Raw genomic sequence first — 25,228 nt, 5'->3', positions numbered from 1 at the left:
GTCAGGAACAATTCACAAGGATGTGACAGATTAAAGAAAGGTCAACGGAATGAAAGTATGCCAAAATAAATGTATGTGGCTGTTACTGACAGTGGCTCCCGATAGTGGCTAATATTTAACATGATACAAATTGTCAAATAAAACTGGGGAAAGCCCCACAGTGGAGGTGTCATAATACCCATAAAACCTAGCGGTCAAACAGGGAAATGGTTCCAACCATTTTTCCACCATTCATTTTTCCCATATGGGATTTTAGAAACACTTAAAATAATACATTTGTAGTTCTTTATGATAGCCACATTAGCAGTTAATTAGCATTTTTTTATAAAAGTCACCTTGTCCTAGAGAGAATTACACGGTTACCATGCCAGGGTAAGCCAACAAGAAACACAGGCCTTTTTGAATAGTTTTTAAAATCCCCTGTGGGGAATATGAATGGTGGAAAAACCATTGGAACCATTTCCCTGTTCGACCGCTAGTTCTTATGGGTATTATGACTCCTACTGTGGTACTCTATTTGGGATATTATGGGCGGTAGACTTGTGGGCATTCCTAACATTTTCCATGACTTCCACTCTTTTTCTTGTAGTTTCCGTAGTGTAGTGGTTATCACGTTCGCCTTACACGCGAAAGGTCCCCGGTTCAAAACCGGGCGGAAACAGATTTTAACAAAACAGATAGTGATGACAGAAACAGGGTAATAACTGAAAAAAACGAAACAAATACATAGGCCTGCAGAATACATGAATAGACCAGTCTTAGACATGTCTTTCATTAACCAGAGGCAGATAGTGATAACTGAAAAAAAAGAAACAAATACATAGGCCTACAGAATACATGAATAGACCAGTCTTAGACATGTCTTTCATTAACCAGAGGCAGATAGTGATAACTGAAAAAACCCGAAACAAATACATAGGCCTGCAGAATACATGAATAGACCAGTCTTAGACATGTCTTTCATTAACCAGAGGCAGATAGTGATAACTGAAAAAAACAAAACAAATACATAGGCCTACAGAATACATGAATAGACCAGTCTTAGACATGTCTTTCAATAACCAGAGGCAATGCAATGTTATAAAACAGGTTGTTTGGATCCTGGATGCTAATTGGTTAATAGCAGGGAGTTGAAGCACCACCATCCCAGCATTCTGCGGGTAGTGCCTGTTAGCGGTTCCATTAGATTTATAAATGCGCATCCACTGTCCCACGGCCCAGCCAGTCAATTTATAAACTTCATCTCCCCTGGAAAAATGTGTCTAGACCAATGGTATTCAAACCTTTTCAGCAGGGACACCATTTTTTCCTCCAGAATTTCTGGGGTCCCCATTTTTTTGCAATCATTTCTTGTGATCCCACCCCAAATACAACTTTAAAATCGGTACCTTACATTTTTTTTACATCAACAAATAACCTTCAATTACCCAATCAAATACTTTTTTTCTAATTAACTTTCTCAAAAACGTTTCTATATTGTCTCGTACAATAATCTGTACTCATAATTTTTTGTTCCTAAATAATGAATATATATATCCCCACTGCAGTCCCCCCAACCCCGACTTTAAATATCACTGGTCTAGACAATATTTCCCAATGCCCCTAGGCTAGCATATGGTTTGAAACAGTTGAGGTTTGTCTAAACCTTGCTGTCTGCCTCTCCAACCTGTGGATCAATGTTGCCGTTTTTTTGATGACCTCCACCGTGCGATGTGTATGAATGTGACCAGAATGACAACTTCTCTGAGCCAGGCAAATTCATTTATCAGGGTCATTATAATGGATATATCCAAAGAAATGGCAATATAATCCAAGGTAAAACAAACAAAAGTGCAGACAGTTTTCTGTCATTTCAGCTGCTTGATGTGATTGTGTGATAGATTTAGTTGGCTGGCTAGCAAAGGAAAAGTAGCTAGCCTGCATAGCTACAGTGCATTCGGAAAGTATTCAGACCCCTTACTTTTTTCCACATTTTGTTACGTTACAGCCTTATTCTGAAAACGGATTAAGTCAAATAAAATCTATCTACACACAATACCCCATAATGACAAAGCGATAACATATCATTTTTAATTCATAAAAAAAGATTTAAAAAATACCTTATTTACATACGTTTTCAGACCCTTTGCTATGAGGCTGGAAATTGAGCTCAGGTCCATCCTGTTTCCATTGATCATCCTTGAGATGTTTCTACAACTTGATTGGAGTCCACCTGTGGTAAAATCAATGGATTGGTCATGATTTGAAAAGGCACACACCTGTCTGTCTATATAAGGTTCCACAGTTGACAGTGCATGTCAGAGCATAAACTAAGCCATGAGGTGGAAGGAATTGTCCCTAGAGCTCCGAGAGAGGATTGTGTCGAGGCACAGACGTGGGGAAGGGTACCGATACATTTCTGCAGCATTGAAGGTACCCAAGAACACAGTGGCTTCCATCATTCTTAAAAGGAAGAAGTTTGGAACCACCAAGACTCTTCCAAGAGCCGGCTGCTCAGCCAAACCATCCCTACGGTGAATCAGCCCTTATTCAGGAGTTATTCACACGATAATTCCCGGGATCTCAAGCCTGATTGCTTAGTTAATAGACTAAGTCATTTCTGACTTCATTTGGTTCTGAGAGCGATAAATGCCCCACCCACCCACCCACCCAGCCAAAGTCACACCCTTAGTATCCTACTCATGCAGTTTCCGTAGTGTAGTGGTTATCACGTTCGCCTAACACGCGAAAGGTCCCCGGTTCGAGACCGGGCGGAAAAACAATTTAACAAATTAGACAGTAAGCCTATTCACTTAGGGCTCGATCCCAATTTAGGAATTCATGCTTTTCCTACGCACTTCTCAGTATTTGCTATTCGGACTTACCCTTTTAAGTCGCGTAACGCACACTGCTGGGGTGGCTAGCTTGGGCGCTCTGAATAAATTCCTGCTACGTGTGGTCTGAGTTCCATAATGATTCAAATAGGCTACATGTCCCAAATTATTGCAATACTTTAGCTTAATATGATTCACTAATGCTAGCAACCGTCAGGAACAATTCACAAGGATGTGACAGATTAAAGAAAGGTCAACGGAATGAAAGTATGCCAAAATAAATGTATGTGGCTGTTACTGACAGTGGCTCCCGATAGTGGCTAATATTTAACATGATACAAATTGTCAAATAAAACTGGGGAAAGCCCCACAGTGGAGGTGTCATAATACCCATAAAACCTAGCGGTCAAACAGGGAAATGGTTCCAACCATTTTTCCACCATTCATTTTTCCCATATGGGATTTTAGAAACACTTAAAATAATACATTTGTAGTTCTTTATGATAGCCACATTAGCAGTTAATTAGCATTTTTTTATAAAAGTCACCTTGTCCTAGAGAGAATTACACGGTTACCATGCCAGGGTAAGCCAACAAGAAACACAGGCCTTTTTGAATAGTTTTTAAAATCCCCTGTGGGGAATATGAATGGTGGAAAAACCATTGGAACCATTTCCCTGTTCGACCGCTAGTTCTTATGGGTATTATGACTCCTACTGTGGTACTCTATTTGGGATATTATGGGCGGTAGACTTGTGGGCATTCCTAACATTTTCCATGACTTCCACTCTTTTTCTTGTAGTTTCCGTAGTGTAGTGGTTATCACGTTCGCCTTACACGCGAAAGGTCCCCGGTTCAAAACCGGGCGGAAACAGATTTTAACAAAACAGATAGTGATGACAGAAACAGGGTAATAACTGAAAAAAACGAAACAAATACATAGGCCTGCAGAATACATGAATAGACCAGTCTTAGACATGTCTTTCATTAACCAGAGGCAGATAGTGATAACTGAAAAAAAAGAAACAAATACATAGGCCTACAGAATACATGAATAGACCAGTCTTAGACATGTCTTTCATTAACCAGAGGCAGATAGTGATAACTGAAAAAAACCGAAACAAATACATAGGCCTGCAGAATACATGAATAGACCAGTCTTAGACATGTCTTTCATTAACCAGAGGCAGATAGTGATAACTGAAAAAAACAAAACAAATACATAGGCCTACAGAATACATGAATAGACCAGTCTTAGACATGTCTTTCAATAACCAGAGGCAATGCAATGTTATAAAACAGGTTGTTTGGATCCTGGATGCTAATTGGTTAATAGCAGGGAGTTGAAGCACCACCATCCCAGCATTCTGCGGGTAGTGCCTGTTAGCGGTTCCATTAGATTTATAAATGCGCATCCACTGTCCCACGGCCCAGCCAGTCAATTTATAAACTTCATCTCCCCTGGAAAAATGTGTCTAGACCAATGGTATTCAAACCTTTTCAGCAGGGACACCATTTTTTCCTCCAGAATTTCTGGGGTCCCCATTTTTTTGCAATCATTTCTTGTGATCCCACCCCAAATACAACTTTAAAATCGGTACCTTACATTTTTTTTACATCAACAAATAACCTTCAATTACCCAATCAAATACTTTTTTTCTAATTAACTTTCTCAAAAACGTTTCTATATTGTCTCGTACAATAATCTGTACTCATAATTTTTTGTTCCTAAATAATGAATATATATATCCCCACTGCAGTCCCCCCGACCCCGACTTTAAATATCACTGGTCTAGACAATATTTCCCAATGCCCCTAGGCTAGCATATGGTTTGAAACAGTTGAGGTTTGTCTAAACCTTGCTGTCTGCCTCTCCAACCTGTGGATCAATGTTGCCGTTTTTTTGATGACCTCCACCGTGCGATGTGTATGAATGTGACCAGAATGACAACTTCTCTGAGCCAGGCAAATTCATTTATCAGGGTCATTATAATGGATATATCCAAAGAAATGGCAATATAATCCAAGGTAAAACAAACAAAAGTGCAGACAGTTTTCTGTCATTTCAGCTGCTTGATGTGATTGTGTGATAGATTTAGTTGGCTGGCTAGCAAAGGAAAAGTAGCTAGCCTGCATAGCTACAGTGCATTCGGAAAGTATTCAGACCCCTTACTTTTTTCCACATTTTGTTACGTTACAGCCTTATTCTGAAAACGGATTAAGTCAAATAAAATCTATCTACACACAATACCCCATAATGACAAAGCGATAACATATCATTTTTAATTCATAAAAAAAGATTTAAAAAATACCTTATTTACATACGTTTTCAGACCCTTTGCTATGAGGCTGGAAATTGAGCTCAGGTCCATCCTGTTTCCATTGATCATCCTTGAGATGTTTCTACAACTTGATTGGAGTCCACCTGTGGTAAAATCAATGGATTGGTCATGATTTGAAAAGGCACACACCTGTCTGTCTATATAAGGTTCCACAGTTGACAGTGCATGTCAGAGCATAAACTAAGCCATGAGGTGGAAGGAATTGTCCCTAGAGCTCCGAGAGAGGATTGTGTCGAGGCACAGACGTGGGGAAGGGTACCGATACATTTCTGCAGCATTGAAGGTACCCAAGAACACAGTGGCTTCCATCATTCTTAAAAGGAAGAAGTTTGGAACCACCAAGACTCTTCCAAGAGCCGGCTGCTCAGCCAAACCATCCCTACGGTGAATCAGCCCTTATTCAGGAGTTATTCACACGATAATTCCCGGGATCTCAAGCCTGATTGCTTAGTTAATAGACTAAGTCATTTCTGACTTCATTTGGTTCTGAGAGCGATAAATGCCCCACCCACCCACCCACCCAGCCAAAGTCACACCCTTAGTATCCTACTCATGCAGTTTCCGTAGTGTAGTGGTTATCACGTTCGCCTAACACGCGAAAGGTCCCCGGTTCGAGACCGGGCGGAAAAACAATTTAACAAATTAGACAGTAAGCCTATTCACTTAGGGCTCGATCCCAATTTAGGAATTCATGCTTTTCCTACGCACTTCTCAGTATTTGCTATTCGGACTTACCCTTTTAAGTCGCGTAACGCACACTGCTGGGGTGGCTAGCTTGGGCGCTCTGAATAAATTCCTGCTACGTGTGGTCTGAGTTCCATAATGATTCAAATAGGCTACATGTCCCAAATTATTGCAATACTTTAGCTTAATATGATTCACTAATGCTAGCAACCGTCAGGAACAATTCACAAGGATGTGACAGATTAAAGAAAGGTCAACGGAATGAAAGTATGCCAAAATAAATGTATGTGGCTGTTACTGACAGTGGCTCCCGATAGTGGCTAATATTTAACATGATACAAATTGTCAAATAAAACTGGGGAAAGCCCCACAGTGGAGGTGTCATAATACCCATAAAACCTAGCGGTCAAACAGGGAAATGGTTCCAACCATTTTTCCACCATTCATTTTTCCCATATGGGATTTTAGAAACACTTAAAATAATACATTTGTAGTTCTTTATGATAGCCACATTAGCAGTTAATTAGCATTTTTTTATAAAAGTCACCTTGTCCTAGAGAGAATTACACGGTTACCATGCCAGGGTAAGCCAACAAGAAACACAGGCCTTTTTGAATAGTTTTTAAAATCCCCTGTGGGGAATATGAATGGTGGAAAAACCATTGGAACCATTTCCCTGTTCGACCGCTAGTTCTTATGGGTATTATGACTCCTACTGTGGTACTCTATTTGGGATATTATGGGCGGTAGACTTGTGGGCATTCCTAACATTTTCCATGACTTCCACTCTTTTTCTTGTAGTTTCCGTAGTGTAGTGGTTATCACGTTCGCCTTACACGCGAAAGGTCCCCGGTTCAAAACCGGGCGGAAACAGATTTTAACAAAACAGATAGTGATGACAGAAACAGGGTAATAACTGAAAAAAACGAAACAAATACATAGGCCTGCAGAATACATGAATAGACCAGTCTTAGACATGTCTTTCATTAACCAGAGGCAGATAGTGATAACTGAAAAAAAAGAAACAAATACATAGGCCTACAGAATACATGAATAGACCAGTCTTAGACATGTCTTTCATTAACCAGAGGCAGATAGTGATAACTGAAAAAAACCGAAACAAATACATAGGCCTGCAGAATACATGAATAGACCAGTCTTAGACATGTCTTTCATTAACCAGAGGCAGATAGTGATAACTGAAAAAAACAAAACAAATACATAGGCCTACAGAATACATGAATAGACCAGTCTTAGACATGTCTTTCAATAACCAGAGGCAATGCAATGTTATAAAACAGGTTGTTTGGATCCTGGATGCTAATTGGTTAATAGCAGGGAGTTGAAGCACCACCATCCCAGCATTCTGCGGGTAGTGCCTGTTAGCGGTTCCATTAGATTTATAAATGCGCATCCACTGTCCCACGGCCCAGCCAGTCAATTTATAAACTTCATCGCCCCTGGAAAAATGTGTCTAGACCAATGGTATTCAAACCTTTTCAGCAGGGACACCATTTTTTCCTCCAGAATTTCTGGGGTCCCCATTTTTTTGGAATCATTTCTTGTGATCCCAGCCCAAATACAACTTTAAAATCGGTACCTTACATTTTTTTTACATCAACAAATAACCTTCAATTACCCAATCAAATACTTTTTTTCTAATTAACTTTCTCAAAAACGTTTCTATATTGTCTCGTACAATAATCTGTACTCATAATTTTTTGTTCCTAAATAATGAATATATATATCCCCACTGCAGTCCCCCCGACCCCGACTTTAAATATCACTGGTCTAGACAATATTTCCCAATGCCCCTAGGCTAGCATATGGTTTGAAACAGTTGAGGTTTGTCTAAACCTTGCTGTCTGCCTCTCCAACCTGTGGATCAATGTTGCCGTTTTTTTGATGACCTCCACCGTGCGATGTGTATGAATGTGACCAGAATGACAGCTTCTCTGAGCCAGGCAAATTCATTTATCAGGGTCATTATAATGGATATATCCAAAGAAATGGCAATATAATCCTAGGTAAAACAAACAAAAGTGCAGACAGTTTTCTGTCATTTCAGCTGCTTGATGTGATTGTGTGATAGATTTAGTTGGCTGGCTAGCAAAGGAAAAGTAGCTAGCCTGCATAGCTACAGTGCATTCGGAAAGTATTCAGACCCCTTACTTTTTTCCACATTTTGTTACGTTACAGCCTTATTCTGAAAACGGATTAAGTCAAATAAAATCTATCTACACACAATACCCCATAATGACAAAGCGATAACATATCATTTTTAATTCATAAAAAAAGATTTAAAAAATACCTTATTTACATACGTTTTCAGACCCTTTGCTATGAGGCTGGAAATTGAGCTCAGGTCCATCCTGTTTCCATTGATCATCCTTGAGATGTTTCTACAACTTGATTGGAGTCCACCTGTGGTAAATTCACTGGATTGGTCATGATTTGAAAAGGCACACACCTGTCTGTCTATATAAGGTTCCACAGTTGACAGTGCATGTCAGAGCATAAACTAAGCCATGAGGTGGAAGGAATTGTCCCTAGAGCTCCGAGAGAGGATTGTGTCGAGGCACAGACGTGGGGAAGGGTACCGATACATTTCTGCAGCATTGAAGGTACCCAAGAACACAGTGGCTTCCATCATTCTTAAAAGGAAGAAGTTTGGAACCACCAAGACTCTTCCAAGAGCCGGCTGCTCAGCCAAACCATCCCTACGGTGAATCAGCCCTTATTCAGGAGTTATTCACACGATAATTCCCGGGATCTCAAGCCTGATTGCTTAGTTAATAGACTAAGTCATTTCTGACTTCATTTGGTTCTGAGAGCGATAAATGCCCCACCCACCCACCCACCCAGCCAAAGTCACACCCTTAGTATCCTACTCATGCAGTTTCCGTAGTGTAGTGGTTATCACGTTCGCCTAACACGCGAAAGGTCCCCGGTTCGAGACCGGGCGGAAAAACAATTTAACAAATTAGACAGTAAGCCTATTCACTTAGGGCTCGATCCCAATTTAGGAATTCATGCTTTTCCTACGCACTTCTCAGTATTTGCTATTCGGACTTACCCTTTTAAGTCGCGTAACGCACACTGCTGGGGTGGCTAGCTTGGGCGCTCTGAATAAATTCCTGCTACGTGTGGTCTGAGTTCCATAATGATTCAAATAGGCTACATGTCCCAAATTATTGCAATACTTTAGCTTAATATGATTCACTAATGCTAGCAACCGTCAGGAACAATTCACAAGGATGTGACAGATTAAAGAAAGGTCAACGGAATGAAAGTATGCCAAAATAAATGTATGTGGCTGTTACTGACAGTGGCTCCCGATAGTGGCTAATATTTAACATGATACAAATTGTCAAATAAAACTGGGGAAAGCCCCACAGTGGAGGTGTCATAATACCCATAAAACCTAGCGGTCAAACAGGGAAATGGTTCCAACCATTTTTCCACCATTCATTTTTCCCATATGGGATTTTAGAAACACTTAAAATAATACATTTGTAGTTCTTTATGATAGCCACATTAGCAGTTAATTAGCATTTTTTTATAAAAGTCACCTTGTCCTAGAGAGAATTACACGGTTACCATGCCAGGGTAAGCCAACAAGAAACACAGGCCTTTTTGAATAGTTTTTAAAATCCCCTGTGGGGAATATGAATGGTGGAAAAACCATTGGAACCATTTCCCTGTTCGACCGCTAGTTCTTATGGGTATTATGACTCCTACTGTGGTACTCTATTTGGGATATTATGGGCGGTAGACTTGTGGGCATTCCTAACATTTTCCATGACTTCCACTCTTTTTCTTGTAGTTTCCGTAGTGTAGTGGTTATCACGTTCGCCTTACACGCGAAAGGTCCCCGGTTCAAAACCGGGCGGAAACAGATTTTAACAAAACAGATAGTGATGACAGAAACAGGGTAATAACTGAAAAAAACGAAACAAATACATAGGCCTGCAGAATACATGAATAGACCAGTCTTAGACATGTCTTTCATTAACCAGAGGCAGATAGTGATAACTGAAAAAAAAGAAACAAATACATAGGCCTACAGAATACATGAATAGACCAGTCTTAGACATGTCTTTCATTAACCAGAGGCAGATAGTGATAACTGAAAAAAACCGAAACAAATACATAGGCCTGCAGAATACATGAATAGACCAGTCTTAGACATGTCTTTCATTAACCAGAGGCAGATAGTGATAACTGAAAAAAACAAAACAAATACATAGGCCTACAGAATACATGAATAGACCAGTCTTAGACATGTCTTTCAATAACCAGAGGCAATGCAATGTTATAAAACAGGTTGTTTGGATCCTGGATGCTAATTGGTTAATAGCAGGGAGTTGAAGCACCACCATCCCAGCATTCTGCGGGTAGTGCCTGTTAGCGGTTCCATTAGATTTATAAATGCGCATCCACTGTCCCACGGCCCAGCCAGTCAATTTATAAACTTCATCTCCCCTGGAAAAATGTGTCTAGACCAATGGTATTCAAACCTTTTCAGCAGGGACACCATTTTTTCCTCCAGAATTTCTGGGGTCCCCATTTTTTTGGAATCATTTCTTGTGATCCCACCCCAAATACAACTTTAAAATCGGTACCTTACATTTTTTTTACATCAACAAATAACCTTCAATTACCCAATCAAATACTTTTTTTCTAATTAACTTTCTCAAAAATGTTTCTATATTGTCTCGTACAATAATCTGTACTCATAATTTTTTGTTCCTAAATAATGAATATATATATCCCCACTGCAGTCCCCCCGACCCCGACTTTAAATATCACTGGTCTAGACAATATTTCCCAATGCCCCTAGGCTAGCATATGGTTTGAAACAGTTGAGGTTTGTCTAAACCTTGCTGTCTGCCTCTCCAACCTGTGGATCAATGTTGCCGTTTTTTTGATGACCTCCACCGTGCGATGTGTATGAATGTGACCAGAATGACAGCTTCTCTGAGCCAGGCAAATTCATTTATCAGGGTCATTATAATGGATATATCCAAAGAAATGGCAATATAATCCTAGGTAAAACAAACAAAAGTGCAGACAGTTTTCTGTCATTTCAGCTGCTTGATGTGATTGTGTGATAGATTTAGTTGGCTGGCTAGCAAAGGAAAAGTAGCTAGCCTGCATAGCTACAGTGCATTCGGAAAGTATTCAGACCCCTTACTTTTTTCCACATTTTGTTACGTTACAGCCTTATTCTGAAAACGGATTAAGTCAAATAAAATCTATCTACACACAATACCCCATAATGACAAAGCGATAACATATCATTTTTAATTCATAAAAAAAGATTTAAAAAATACCTTATTTACATACGTTTTCAGACCCTTTGCTATGAGGCTGGAAATTGAGCTCAGGTCCATCCTGTTTCCATTGATCATCCTTGAGATGTTTCTACAACTTGATTGGAGTCCACCTGTGGTAAATTCACTGGATTGGTCATGATTTGAAAAGGCACACACCTGTCTGTCTATATAAGGTTCCACAGTTGACAGTGCATGTCAGAGCATAAACTAAGCCATGAGGTGGAAGGAATTGTCCCTAGAGCTCCGAGAGAGGATTGTGTCGAGGCACAGACGTGGGGAAGGGTACCGATACATTTCTGCAGCATTGAAGGTACCCAAGAACACAGTGGCTTCCATCATTCTTAAAAGGAAGAAGTTTGGAACCACCAAGACTCTTCCAAGAGCCGGCTGCTCAGCCAAACCATCCCTACGGTGAATCAGCCCTTATTCAGGAGTTATTCACACGATAATTCCCGGGATCTCAAGCCTGATTGCTTAGTTAATAGACTAAGTCATTTCTGACTTCATTTGGTTCTGAGAGCGATAAATGCCCCACCCACCCACCCACCCAGCCAAAGTCACACCCTTAGTATCCTACTCATGCAGTTTCCGTAGTGTAGTGGTTATCACGTTCGCCTAACACGCGAAAGGTCCCCGGTTTGAGACCGGGCGGAAACACAATTTAACAAATTAGACAGTAAGCCTATTCACTTAGGGCTCGATCCCAATTTAGGAATTCATGCTTTTCCTACGCACTTCTCAGTATTTGCTATTCGGACTTACCCTTTTAAGTCGCGTAACGCACACTGCTGGGGTGGCTAGCTTGGGCGCTCTGAATAAATTCCTGCTACGTGTGGTCTGAGTTCCATAATGATTCAAATAGGCTACATGTCCCAAATTATTGCAATACTTTAGCTTAATATGATTCACTAATGCTAGCAACCGTCAGGAACAATTCACAAGGATGTGACAGATTAAAGAAAGGTCAACGGAATGAAAGTATGCCAAAATAAATGTATGTGGCTGTTACTGACAGTGGCTCCCGATAGTGGCTAATATTTAACATGATACAAATTGTCAAATAAAACTGGGGAAAGCCCCACAGTGGAGGTGTCATAATACCCATAAAACCTAGCGGTCAAACAGGGAAATGGTTCCAACCATTTTTCCACCATTCATTTTTCCCATATGGGATTTTAGAAACACTTAAAATAATACATTTGTAGTTCTTTATGATAGCCACATTAGCAGTTAATTAGCATTTTTTTATAAAAGTCACCTTGTCCTAGAGAGAATTACACGGTTACCATGCCAGGGTAAGCCAACAAGAAACACAGGCCTTTTTGAATAGTTTTTAAAATCCCCTGTGGGGAATATGAATGGTGGAAAAACCATTGGAACCATTTCCCTGTTCGACCGCTAGTTCTTATGGGTATTATGACTCCTACTGTGGTACTCTATTTGGGATATTATGGGCGGTAGACTTGTGGGCATTCCTAACATTTTCCATGACTTCCACTCTTTTTCTTGTAGTTTCCGTAGTGAAGTGGTTATCACGTTCGCCTTACACGCGAAAGGTCCCCGGTTCAAAACCGGGCGGAAACATTTTTTAACAAAACAGATAGTGATGACAGAAACAGGGTAATAACTGAAAAAAACGAAACAAATACATAGGCCTGCAGAATACATGAATAGACCAGTCTTAGACATGTCTTTCATTAACCAGAGGTAGATAGTGATAACTGAAAAAAAAGAAACAAATACATAGGCCTACAGAATACATGAATAGACCAGTCTTAGACATGTCTTTCATTAACCAGAGGCAGATAGTGATAACTGAAAAAAACCGAAACAAATACATAGGCCTGCAGAATACATGAATAGACCAGTCTTAGACATGTCTTTCATTAACCAGAGGCAGATAGTGATAACTGAAAAAAACAAAACAAATACATAGGCCTACAGAATACATGAATAGACCAGTCTTAGACATGTCTTTCAATAACCAGAGGCAATGCAATGTTATAAAACAGGTTGTTTGGATCCTGGATGCTAATTGGTTAATAGCAGGGAGTTGAAGCACCACCATCCCAGCATTCTGCGGGTAGTGCCTGTTAGCGGTTCCATTAGATTTATAAATGCGCATCCACTGTCCCACGGCCCAGCCAGTCAATTTATAAACTTCATCTCCCCTGGAAAAATGTGTCTAGACCAATGGTATTCAAACCTTTTCAGCAGGGACACCATTTTTTCCTCCAGAATTTCTGGGGTCCCCATTTTTTTGCAATCATTTCTTGTGATCCCACCCCAAATACAACTTTAAAATCGGTACCTTACATTTTTTTTACATCAACAAATAACCTTCAATTACCCAATCAAATACTTTTTTTCTAATTAACTTTCTCAAAAACGTTTCTATATTTTCTCGTACAATAATCTGTACTCATAATTTTTTGTTCCTAAATAATGAATATATATATCCCCACTGCAGTCCCCCCAACCCCGACTTTAAATATCACTGGTCTAGACAATATTTCCCAATGCCCCTAGGCTAGCATATGGTTTGAAACAGTTGAGGTTTGTCTAAACCTTGCTGTCTGCCTCTCCAACCTGTGGATCAATGTTGCCGTTTTTTTGATGACCTCCACCGTGCGATGTGTATGAATGTGACCAGAATGACAGCTTCTCTGAGCCAGGCAAATTCATTTATCAGGGTCATTATAATGGATATATCCAAAGAAATGGCAATATAATCCTAGGTAAAACAAACAAAAGTGCAGACAGTTTTCTGTCATTTCAGCTGCTTGATGTGATTGTGTGATAGATTTAGTTGGCTGGCTAGCAAAGGAAAAGTAGCTAGCCTGCATAGCTACAGTGCATTCGGAAAGTATTCAGACCCCTTACTTATTTCCACATTTTGTTACCTTACAGCCTTATTCTGAAAACGGATTAAGTCAAATAAAATCTATCTACACACAATACCCCATAATGACAAAGCGATAACATATCATTTTTAATTCATAAAAAAAGATTTAAAAAATACCTTATTTACATACGTTTTTAGACCCTTTGCTATGAGGCTGGAAATTGAGCTCAGGTCCATCCTGTTTCCATTGATCATCCTTCAGATGTTTCTACAACTTGATTGGAGTCCACCTGTGGTAAATTCACTGGATTGGTCATGATTTGAAAAGGCACACACCTGTCTGTCTATATAAGGTTCCACAGTTGACAGTGCATGTCAGAGCATAAACTAAGCCATGAGGTGGAAGGAATTGTCCCTAGAGCTCCGAGAGAGGATTGTGTCGAGGCACAGACGTGGGGAAGGGTACCGATACATTTCTGCAGCATTGAAGGTACCCAAGAACACAGTGGCTTCCATCATTCTTAAAAGGAAGAAGTTTGGAACCACCAAGACTCTTCCAAGAGCCGGCTGCTCAGCCAAACCATCCCTACGGTGAATCAGCCCTTATTCAGGAGTTATTCACACGATAATTCCCGGGATCTCAAGCCTGATTGCTTAGTTAATAGACTAAGTCATTTCTGACTTCATTTGGTTCTGAGAGCGATAAATGCCCCACCCACCCACCCACCCAGCCAAAGTCACACCCTTAGTATCCTACTCATGCAGTTTCCGTAGTGTAGTGGTTATCACGTTCGCCTAACACGCGAAAGGTCCCCGGTTTGAGACCGGGCGGAAACACAATTTAACAAATTAGACAGTAAGCCTATTCACTTAGGGCTCGATCCCAATTTAGGAATTCATGCTTTTCCTACGCACTTCTCAGTATTTGCTATTCGGACTTACCCTTTTAAGTCGCGTAACGCACACTGCTGGGGTGGCTAGCTTGGGCGCTCTGAATAAATTCCTGCTACGTGTGGTCTGAGTTCCATAATGATTCAAATAGGCTACATGTCCCAAATTATTGCAATACTTTAGCTTAATATGATTCACTAATGCTAGCAACCGTCAGGAACAATTCACAAGGATGTGACAGATTAAAGAAAGGTCAACGGAATGAAAGTATGCCAAAATAAATGTATGTGGCTGTTACTGACAGTGGCTCCCGATAGTGGCTAATATTTAACATGATACAAATTGTCAAATAAAACTGGGGAAAGCCCCACAGTGGAGGTGTCATAATACCCATAAAACCTAGCGGTCAAACAGGGAAATGGTTCCAACCATTTTTCCACCATTCATTTTTCCCATATGGGATTTTAGAAACACTTAAAATAATACATTTGTAGTTCTTTATGATAGCCACATTAGCAGTTAATTAGCATTTTTTTATAAAAGTCACCTTGTCCTAGAGAGAATTACACGGTTACCATGCCAGGGTAAGCCAACAAGAAACACAGGCCTTTTTGAATAGTTTTTAAAATCCCCTGTGGGGAATATGAATGGTGGAAAAACCATTGGAACCATTTCCCTGTTCGACCGCTAGTTCTTATGGGTATTATGACTCCTACTGTGGTACTCTATTTGGGATATTATGGGCGGTAGACTTGTGGGCATTCCTAACATTTTCCATGACTTCCACTCTTTTTCTTGTAGTTTCCGTAGTGTAGTGGTTATCACGTTCGCCTTACACGCGAAAGGTCCCCGGTTCAAAACCGGGCGGAAACATTTTTTAACAAAACAGATAGTGATGACAGAAACAGGGTAATAACTGAAAAAAACGAAACAAATACATAGGCCTGCAGAATACATGAATAGACCAGTCTTAGACATGTCTTTCATTAACCAGAGGTAGATAGTGATAACTGAAAAAAAAGAAACAAATACATAGGCCTACAGAATACATGAATAGACCAGTCTTAGACATGTCTTTCATTAACCAGAGGCAGATAGTGATAACTGAAAAAAACCGAAACAAATACATAGGCCTGCAGAATACATGAATAGACCAGTCTTAGACATGTCTTTCATTAACCAGAGGCAGATAGTGATAACTGAAAAAAACAAAACAAATACATAGGCCTACAGAATACATGAATAGACCAGTCTTAGACATGTCTTTCAATAACCAGAGGCAATGCAATGTTATAAAACAGGTTGTTTGGATCCTGGATGCTAATTGGTTAATAGCAGGGAGTTGAAGCACCACCATCCCAGCATTCTGCGGGTAGTGCCTGTTAGCGGTTCCATTAGATTTATAAATGCGCATCCACTGTCCCACGGCCCAGCCAGTCAATTTATAAACTTCATCTCCCCTGGAAAAATGTGTCTAGACCAATGGTATTCAAACCTTTTCAGCAGGGACACCATTTTTTCCTCCAGAATTTCTGGGGTCCCCATTTTTTTGCAATCATTTCTTGTGATCCCACCCCAAATACAACTTTAAAATCGGTACCTTACATTTTTTTTACATCAACAAATAACCTTCAATTACCCAATCAAATACTTTTTTTCTAATTAACTTTCTCAAAAACGTTTCTATATTTTCTCGTACAATAATCTGTACTCATAATTTTTTGTTCCTAAATAATGAATATATATATCCCCACTGCAGTCCCCCCAACCCCGACTTTAAATATCACTGGTCTAGACAATATTTCCCAATGCCCCTAGGCTAGCATATGGTTTGAAACAGTTGAGGTTTGTCTAAACCTTGCTGTCTGCCTCTCCAACCTGTGGATCAATGTTGCCGTTTTTTTGATGACCTCCACCGTGCGATGTGTATGAATGTGACCAGAATGACAGCTTCTCTGAGCCAGGCAAATTCATTTATCAGGGTCATTATAATGGATATATCCAAAGAAATGGCAATATAATCCTAGGTAAAACAAACAAAAGTGCAGACAGTTTTCTGTCATTTCAGCTGCTTGATGTGATTGTGTGATAGATTTAGTTGGCTGGCTAGCAAAGGAAAAGTAGCTAGCCTGCATAGCTACAGTGCATTCGGAAAGTATTCAGACCCCTTACTTTTTTCCACATTTTGTTACGTTACAGCCTTATTCTGAAAACGGATTAAGTCAAATAAAATCTATCTACACACAATACCCCATAATGACAAAGCGATAACATATCATTTTTAATTCATAAAAAAAGATTTAAAAAATACCTTATTTACATACGTTTTCAGACCCTTTGCTATGAGGCTGGAAATTGAGCTCAGGTCCATCCTGTTTCCATTGATCATCCTTGAGATGTTTCTACAACTTGATTGGAGTCCACCTGTGGTAAATTCAATGGATTGGTCATGATTTGAAAAGGCACACACCTGTCTGTCTATATAAGGTTCCACAGTTGACAGTGCATGTCAGAGCATAAACTAAGCCATGAGGTGGAAGGAATTGTCCCTAGAGCTCCGAGAGAGGATTGTGTCGAGGCACAGACGTGGGGAAGGGTACCGATACATTTCTGCAGCATTGAAGGTACCCAAGAACACAGTGGCTTCCATCATTCTTAAAAGGAAGAAGTTTGGAACCACCAAGACTCTTCCAAGAGCCGGCTGCTCAGCCAAACCATCCCTACGGTGAATCAGCCCTTATTCAGGAGTTATTCACACGATAATTCCCGGGATCTCAAGCCTGATTGCTTAGTTAATGGACTAAGTCATTTCTGACTTCATTTGGTTCTGAGAGCGATAAATGCCCCACCCACCCACCCACCCAGCCAAAGTCACACCCTTAGTATCCTACTCATGCAGTTTCCGTAGTGTAGTGGTTATCACGTTCGCCTAACACGCGAAAGGTCCCCGGTTCGAGACCGGGCGGAAACACATTTTAACAAATTAGACAGTAAGCCTATTCACTTAGGGCTCGATCCCAATTTAGGAATTCATGCTTTTCCTACGCACTTCTCAGTATTTGCTATTCAGACTTACCCTTTTAAGTCGCGTAACGCACTCTGCTGGGGTGGCTAGCTTGGGCGCTCTGAATAAATTCCTGCTACGTGTGGTCTGAGTTCCATAATGATTCAAATAGGCTACATGTCCCAAATTATTGCAATACTTTAGCTTAATATGATTCACTAATGCTAGCAACCCTCAGGAACAATTCACAAGGATGTGACAGATTAAAGAAAGGTCAACGGAATGAAAGTATGCCAAAATAAATGTATGTGGCTGTTACTGACAGTGGCTCCCGATAGTGGCTAATATTTAACATGATACAAATTGTCAAATAAAACTGGGGAAAGCCCCACAGTGGAGGTGTCATAATACCCATAAAACCTAGCGGTCAAACAGGGAAATGGTTCCAACCATTTTTCCACCATTCATTTTTCCCATATGGGATTTTAGAAACACTTAAAATAATACATTTGTAGTTCTTTATGATAGCCACATTAGCAGTTAATTAGCATTTTTTATAAAAGTCACCTTGTCCTAGAGAGAATTACACGGTTACCATGCCAGGGTAAGCCAACAAGAAACACAGGCCTTTTTGAATAGTTTTTAAAATCCCCTGTGGGGAATATGAACGGTGGAAAAACGATTGGAACCATTTCCCTGTTCGACCGCTAGTTCTTATGGGTATTATGACTCCTACTGTGGTACTCTATTTGGGATATTATGGGCGGTAGACTTGTGGGCATTCCTAACATTTTCCATGACTTCCACTCTTTTTCTTGTAGTTTCTGTAGTGTAGTGGTTATCACGTTCGCCTCACATGCGAAAGGTCCCCGGTTCGAAACCGGGCGGAAACAAATTTTAACAAAACAGATAGTGATGACAGAAACAGGGTCATAACTGAAAAAAACGAAACAAATACATAGGCCTGCAGAATACATGAATAGACCAGTCTTAGACATGTCTTTCAATAACCAGAGGCAGATAGTGATAACTGAAAAAAAACGAAACAAATACATAGGCCTACAGAATACATGAATAGACCAGTCTTAGACATGTCTTTCAATAACCAGAGGCAATGCAATGTTATAAAACAGGTTGTTTGGATCCTGGATGCTAATTGGTTAATAGCAGGGAGTTGAAGCACCACCATCCCAGCATTCTGCGGGTAGTGCCTGTTAGCGGTTCCATTAGATTTATAAATGCGCATCCACTGTCCCACGGCCCAGCCAGTCAATTTATAAACTTCATCTCCCCTGGAAAAATGTGTCTAGACCAATGGTATTCAAACCTTTTCAGCAGGGACACCATTTTTTCCTCCAGAATTTCTGGGGTCCCCATTTTTTTGCAATCATTTCTTGTGATCCCACCCCAAATACAACTTTAAAATCGGTACGTTACATTTTTTTTTACATCAACAAATAACCTTCAATTACCCAATCAAATACTTTTTTTCTAATTAACTTTCTCAAAAACGTTTCTATATTGTCTCGTACAATAATCTGTACTCATAATTTTTTGTTCCTAAATAATGAATATATATATCCCCACTGCAGTCCCCCCGACCCCGACTTTAAATATCACTGGTCTAGACAATATTTCCCAATGCCCCTAGGCTAGCATATGGTTTGAAACAGTTGAGGTTTGTCTAAACCTTGCTGTCTGCCTCTCCAACCTGTGGATCAATGTTGCCGTTTTTTTGATGACCTCCACCGTGCGATGTGTATGAATGTGACCAGAATGACAGCTTCTCTGAGCCAGGCAAATTCATTTATCAGGGTCATTATAATGGATATATCCAAAGAAATGGCAATATAATCCTAGGTAAAACAAACAAAAGTGCAGACAGTTTTCTGTCATTTCAGCTGCTTGATGTGATTGTGTGATAGATTTAGTTGGCTGGCTAGCAAAGGAAAAGTAGCTAGCCTGCATAGCTACAGTGCATTCGGAAAGTATTCAGACCCCTTACTTTTTTCCACATTTTGTTACGTTACAGCCTTATTCTGAAAACGGATTAAGTCAAATAAAATCTATCTACACACAATACCCCATAATGACAAAGCGATAACATATCATTTTTAATTCATAAAAAAAGATTTAAAAAATACCTTATTTACATACGTTTTCAGACCCTTTGCTATGAGGCTGGAAATTGAGCTCAGGTCCATCCTGTTTCCATTGATCATCCTTGAGATGTTTCTACAACTTGATTGGAGTCCACCTGTGGTAAATTCAATGGATTGGTCATGATTTGAAAAGGCACACACCTGTCTGTCTATATAAGGTTCCACAGTTGACAGTGCATGTCAGAGCATAAACTAAGCCATGAGGTGGAAGGAATTGTCCCTAGAGCTCCGAGAGAGGATTGTGTCGAGGCACAGACGTGGGGAAGGGTACCGATACATTTCTGCAGCATTGAAGGTACCCAAGAACACAGTGGCTTCCATCATTCTTAAAAGGAAGACGTTTGGAACCACCAAGAGTCTTCCAAGAGCCGGCTGCTCAGCCAAACCATCCCTACGGTGAATCAGCCCTTATTCAGGAGTTATTCACACGATAATTCCCGGGATCTCAAGCCTTATTGCTTAGTTAATGGACTAAGTCATTTCTGACTTCATTAGGTTCTGAGAGCGATAAATGCCCCACCCACCCCCCACCCAGCCAAAGTCACACCCTTAGTATCATTCTAACGCAGTTTCCGTAGTGTAGCGGTTATCACGTTCGCCTAACACGCGAAAGGTCCCCGGTTCGAGACTGGGCGGAAACACATTTTAACAAATTAGACAGTAAGCCTATTCACTTAGGGCTCAATCCCAATTTAGGAATTCATGCTTTTCCTACGCACTTCTCAGTATTTGCTATTCAGACTTACCCTTTTAAGTCGCATAACGCACTCTGCTGGGGTGGCTAGCTTGGGCGCTCTGAATAAATTCCTGCTACGTGTGGTCTGAGTTCCATAATGATTCAAATAGGCTACATGTCCCAAATTATTGCAATACTTTAGCTTAATATGATTCACTAATGCTAGCAACTCTCAGGAACAATTCACAAGGATGTGACAGATTAAAGAAAGGTCAACGGAATGAATGTATGCCGAAATAAATGTATGTGGCTGTTACTGACAGTGGCTCCCGATAGTGGCTAATATTTAACATGATACAAATTGTCAAATAAAACTGGGAAAAGCCCCACAGTGGAGGTGTCATAATACCCATAAAACCTAGCGGTCAAACAGGGAAATGGTTCCAACCATTTTTCCACCATTCATTTTTCACATATGGGATTTTAGAAACAATTAAAATAATACATTTGTAGAACTTTATGATAGCCACATTAGCAGTTAATTAGCATTTCATTTTGGGGGGGTAAATACAGGCGAATATTTTTTATAAAAGTCACCTTGTCCTAGAGAGAATTACACGGTTACCATGCCAGGGTAAGCCAACAAGAAACACAGGCCTTTTGTAATTGTTTTTAAAATCCCCTGTGGGGAATATGAACGGTGGAAAAACGATTGGAACCATTTCCCTGTTCGACCGCTAGTTCTTATGGGTATTATGACTCCTACTGTGGTACTCTATTTGGGATATTATGGGCGGTAGACTTGTGGGCATTCCTAACATTTTCCATGACTTCCACTCTTTTTTCGTAGTTTCCGTAGTGTAGTGGTTATCACGTTCGCCTCACACGCGAAAGGTCCCCGGTTCGAAACCGGGCGGAATTAAATTTTAACAAAACAGATAGTGATGACAGAAACAGGGTCATAACTGAAAAAAACGAAACAAATACAAAGGCCTGCAGAATACATGAATAGACCAGTCTTAGACATGTCTTTCAATAACCAGAGGCAGATAGTGATAACTGAAAAAAAACGAAACAAATACATAGGCCTACAGAATACATGAATAGACCAGTCTTAGACATGTCTTTCAATAACCAGAGGCAGATAGTGATAACTGAAAAAAAACGAAACAAATACATAGGCCTACAGAATACATGAATAGACCAGTCTTAGACATGTCTTTCAATAACCAGAGGCAATGCAATGTTATAAAACAGGTTGTTTGGATCCTGGATGCTAATTGGTTAATAGCAGGGAGTTGAAGCACCACCATCCCAGCATTCTGCGGGTAGTGCCTGTTAGCGGTTCCATTAGATTTATAAATGCGCATCCACTGTCCCACGGCCCAGCCAGTCAATTTATAAACTTCATCTCCCCTGGAAAAATGTGTCTAGACCAATGGTATTCAAACCTTTTCAGCAGGGACACCATTTTTTCCTCCAGAATTTCTGGGGTCCCCATTTTTTTGCAATCATTTCTTGTGATCCCAGCCCAAATACAACTTTAAAATCGGTACGTTACATTTTTTTTTACATCAACAAATAACCTTCAATTACCCAATCAAATACTTTTTTTCTAATTAACTTTCTCAAAAACGTTTCTATATTGTCTCATACAATAATCTGAACTCATAATTTTTTGTTCCTAAATAATGAATATATATATCCCCACTGCAGTCCCCCCGACCCCGACTTTAAATATCACTGGTCTAGACAATATTTCCCAATGCCCCTAGGCTAGCATATGGTTTGAAACAGTTGAGGTTTGTCTAAACCTTGCTGTCTGCCTCTCCGACCTGTGGATCAATGTTGCCGGTTTTTTGGTGACCTCCACCGTGCGATGTGTATGAATGTGACCAGAATGACAGCTTCTCTGAGCCAGGCAAATTAATTTATCAGGGTCATTATAATGGATATATCCAAAGAAATGGCAATATAATCCAAGGTAAAACAAACAAAAGTGCAGACAGTTTTCTGTCATTTCAGCTGCTTGATGTGATTGTGTGATAGAATGCACTGTAGCTATGGCTGGCTAGCAAAGGAAAAGTAGCTAGCCTGCATAGCTACAGTGCATTCGGAAAGTATTCAGACCCCTTACTTTTTTCCACATTTTGTTACGTTACAGCCTTATTCTGAAAATGGATTAAGTCAAATAAAATCTATCTACACACAATACCCCATAATGACAGAGCGATAACATATCATTTTTAATTCATAAAAAAAGATTTAAAAAATACCTTATTTACATACGTTTTCAGTCCCTTTGCTATGAGGCTGGAAATTGAGCTCAGGTCCATCCTGTTTCCATTGATCATCCTTGAGATGTTTCTACAACTTGATTGGAGTCCACCTGTGGTAAATTCAATGGATTGGTCATGATTTGAAAAGGCACACACCTGTCTGTCTATATAAGGTTCCACGGTTGACAGTGCATGTCAGAGCATAAACTAAGCCATGAGGTGGAAGGAATTGTCCCTAGAGCTCCGAGAGAGGATTGTGTCGAGGCACAGACGTGGGGAAGGGTACCGATACATTTCTGCAGCATTGAAGGTACCCAAGAACACAGTGGCTTCCATCATTCTTAAAAGGAAGACGTTTGGAACCACCAAGACTCTTCCAAGAGCCGGCTGCTCAGCCAAACCATCCCTACGGTGAATCAGCCCTTATTCAGGAGTTATTCACACGATAATTCCCGGGATCTCAAGCCTTATTGCTTAGTTAATGGACTAAGTCATTTCTGACTTCATTAGGTTCTGAGAGCGATAAATGCCCCACCCACCCACCCAGCCAAAGTCACACCCTTAGTATCATTCTAATGCAGTTTCCGTAGTGTAGCGGTTATCACGTTCGCCTAACACGCGAAAGGTCCCCGGTTCGAGACTGGGCGGAAACACATTTTAACAAATTAGACAGTAAGCCTATTCACTTAGGGCTCAATCCCAATTTAGGAATTCATGCTTTTCCTACGCACTTCTCAGTATTTGCTATTCAGACTTACCCTTTTAAGTCGCATAACGCACTCTGCTGGGGTGGCTAGCTTGGGCGCTCTGAATAAATTCCTGCTACGTGTGGTCTGAGTTCCATAATGATTCAAATAGGCTACATGTCCCAAATTATTGCAATACTTTAGCTTAATATGATTCACTAATGCTAGCAACTCTCAGGAACAATTCACAAGGATGTGACAGATTAAAGAAAGGTCAACGGAATGAATGTATGCCGAAATAAATGTATGTGGCTGTTACTGACAGTGGCTCCCGATAGTGGCTAATATTTAACATGATACAAATTGTCAAATAAAACTGGGAAAAGCCCCACAGTGGAGGTGTCATAATACCCATAAAACCTAGCGGTCAAACAGGGAAATGGTTCCAACCATTTTTCCACCATTCATTTTTCACATATGGGATTTTAGAAACAATTAAAATAATACATTTGTAGAACTTTATGATAGCCACATTAGCAGTTAATTAGCATTTCATTTTGGGGGGGTAAATACAGGCGAATATTTTTTATAAAAGTCACCTTGTCCTAGAGAGAATTACACGGTTACCATGCCAGGGTAAGCCAACAAGAAACACAGGCCTTTTGTAATTGTTTTTAAAATCCCCTGTGGGGAATATGAACGGTGGAAAAACGATTGGAACCATTTCCCTGTTCGACCGCTAGTTCTTATGGGTATTATGACTCCTACTGTGGTACTCTATTTGGGATATTATGGGCGGTAGACTTGTGGGCATTCCTAACATTTTCCATGACTTCCACTCTTTTCTTCGTAGTTTCCGTAGTGTAGTGGTTATCACGTTCGCCTCACACGCGAAAGGTCCCCGGTTCGAAACCGGGCGGAATCAAATTTTAACAAAACAGATAGTGATGACAGAAACAGGGTCATAACTGAAAAAAAGAAACAAATACAAGGCCTGCAGAATACATGAATAGACCAGTCTTAGACATGTCTTTCAATAACCAGAGGCAGATAGTGATAACTGAAAAAAAACGAAACAAATACATAGGCCTACAGAATACATGAATAGACCAGTCTTAGACATGTCTTTCAATAACCAGAGGCAGATAGTGATAACTGAAAAAAAACGAAACAAATACATAGGCCTACAGAATACATGAATAGACCAGTCTTAGACATGTCTTTCAATAACCAGAGGCAATGCAATGTTATAAAACAGGTTGTTTGGATCCTGGATGCTAATTGGTTAATAGCAGGGAGTTGAAGCACCACCATCCCAGCATTCTGCGGGTAGTGCCTGTTAGCGGTTCCATTAGATTTATAAATGCGCATCCACTGTCCCACGGCCCAGCCAGTCAATTTATAAACTTCATCTCCCCTGGAAAAATGTGTCTAGACCAATGGTATTCAAACCTTTTCAGCAGGGACACCATTTTTTCCTCCAGAATTTCTGGGGTCCCCATTTTTTT

The 25,228-nt window shown here is 40.2% G+C and overlaps 17 non-coding genes across 17 annotated transcripts; all 17 read left to right on the top strand.

Annotated features, from left to right (window-relative positions):
- The first annotated feature begins 588 nt into the window (after positions 1-588).
- trnav-uac (transfer RNA valine (anticodon UAC)) lies at positions 589-661 on the top strand. Its single transcript has one exon. It is a non-coding gene; the product is annotated as a tRNA-Val (tRNA).
- Positions 662-2,686: 2,025 nt separating this feature from the next.
- Positions 2,687-2,761, top strand: trnav-aac (transfer RNA valine (anticodon AAC)). Its single transcript has one exon. It is a non-coding gene; the product is annotated as a tRNA-Val (tRNA).
- Positions 2,762-3,613: 852 nt separating this feature from the next.
- trnav-uac (transfer RNA valine (anticodon UAC)) lies at positions 3,614-3,686 on the top strand. The gene has a single exon. It is a non-coding gene; the product is annotated as a tRNA-Val (tRNA).
- A 2,025-nt stretch (positions 3,687-5,711) lies between these two features.
- trnav-aac (transfer RNA valine (anticodon AAC)) lies at positions 5,712-5,786 on the top strand. The gene has a single exon. It is a non-coding gene; the product is annotated as a tRNA-Val (tRNA).
- Positions 5,787-6,638: 852 nt separating this feature from the next.
- trnav-uac (transfer RNA valine (anticodon UAC)) lies at positions 6,639-6,711 on the top strand. The gene has a single exon. It is a non-coding gene; the product is annotated as a tRNA-Val (tRNA).
- A 2,025-nt stretch (positions 6,712-8,736) lies between these two features.
- On the top strand, positions 8,737-8,811 carry trnav-aac (transfer RNA valine (anticodon AAC)). The gene has a single exon. It is a non-coding gene; the product is annotated as a tRNA-Val (tRNA).
- An 852-nt stretch (positions 8,812-9,663) lies between these two features.
- trnav-uac (transfer RNA valine (anticodon UAC)) lies at positions 9,664-9,736 on the top strand. The gene has a single exon. It is a non-coding gene; the product is annotated as a tRNA-Val (tRNA).
- Positions 9,737-11,761: 2,025 nt separating this feature from the next.
- trnav-aac (transfer RNA valine (anticodon AAC)) lies at positions 11,762-11,834 on the top strand. The gene has a single exon. It is a non-coding gene; the product is annotated as a tRNA-Val (tRNA).
- An 854-nt stretch (positions 11,835-12,688) lies between these two features.
- trnav-uac (transfer RNA valine (anticodon UAC)) lies at positions 12,689-12,761 on the top strand. The gene has a single exon. It is a non-coding gene; the product is annotated as a tRNA-Val (tRNA).
- A 2,025-nt stretch (positions 12,762-14,786) lies between these two features.
- Positions 14,787-14,859, top strand: trnav-aac (transfer RNA valine (anticodon AAC)). Its single transcript has one exon. It is a non-coding gene; the product is annotated as a tRNA-Val (tRNA).
- Positions 14,860-15,713: 854 nt separating this feature from the next.
- trnav-uac (transfer RNA valine (anticodon UAC)) lies at positions 15,714-15,786 on the top strand. The gene has a single exon. It is a non-coding gene; the product is annotated as a tRNA-Val (tRNA).
- A 2,025-nt stretch (positions 15,787-17,811) lies between these two features.
- On the top strand, positions 17,812-17,884 carry trnav-aac (transfer RNA valine (anticodon AAC)). Its single transcript has one exon. It is a non-coding gene; the product is annotated as a tRNA-Val (tRNA).
- An 853-nt stretch (positions 17,885-18,737) lies between these two features.
- trnav-cac (transfer RNA valine (anticodon CAC)) lies at positions 18,738-18,810 on the top strand. Its single transcript has one exon. It is a non-coding gene; the product is annotated as a tRNA-Val (tRNA).
- A 1,837-nt stretch (positions 18,811-20,647) lies between these two features.
- On the top strand, positions 20,648-20,720 carry trnav-aac (transfer RNA valine (anticodon AAC)). Its single transcript has one exon. It is a non-coding gene; the product is annotated as a tRNA-Val (tRNA).
- An 883-nt stretch (positions 20,721-21,603) lies between these two features.
- On the top strand, positions 21,604-21,677 carry trnav-cac (transfer RNA valine (anticodon CAC)). The gene has a single exon. It is a non-coding gene; the product is annotated as a tRNA-Val (tRNA).
- A 1,937-nt stretch (positions 21,678-23,614) lies between these two features.
- trnav-aac (transfer RNA valine (anticodon AAC)) lies at positions 23,615-23,687 on the top strand. Its single transcript has one exon. It is a non-coding gene; the product is annotated as a tRNA-Val (tRNA).
- Positions 23,688-24,572: 885 nt separating this feature from the next.
- trnav-cac (transfer RNA valine (anticodon CAC)) lies at positions 24,573-24,645 on the top strand. The gene has a single exon. It is a non-coding gene; the product is annotated as a tRNA-Val (tRNA).
- The last annotated feature ends 583 nt before the right edge of the window (positions 24,646-25,228 follow it).

Source organism: Salmo salar, chromosome 14 (genome assembly GCF_965601325.2).
Source record: "Salmo salar chromosome 14, fSalSal1, whole genome shotgun sequence".
In the NCBI taxonomy this organism is placed as follows: Eukaryota; Metazoa; Chordata; class Actinopteri; order Salmoniformes; family Salmonidae; genus Salmo; species Salmo salar.
Note: the sequence above shows the minus strand (reverse complement) of the source record. Positions and strands in the feature narration are given on the sequence as shown.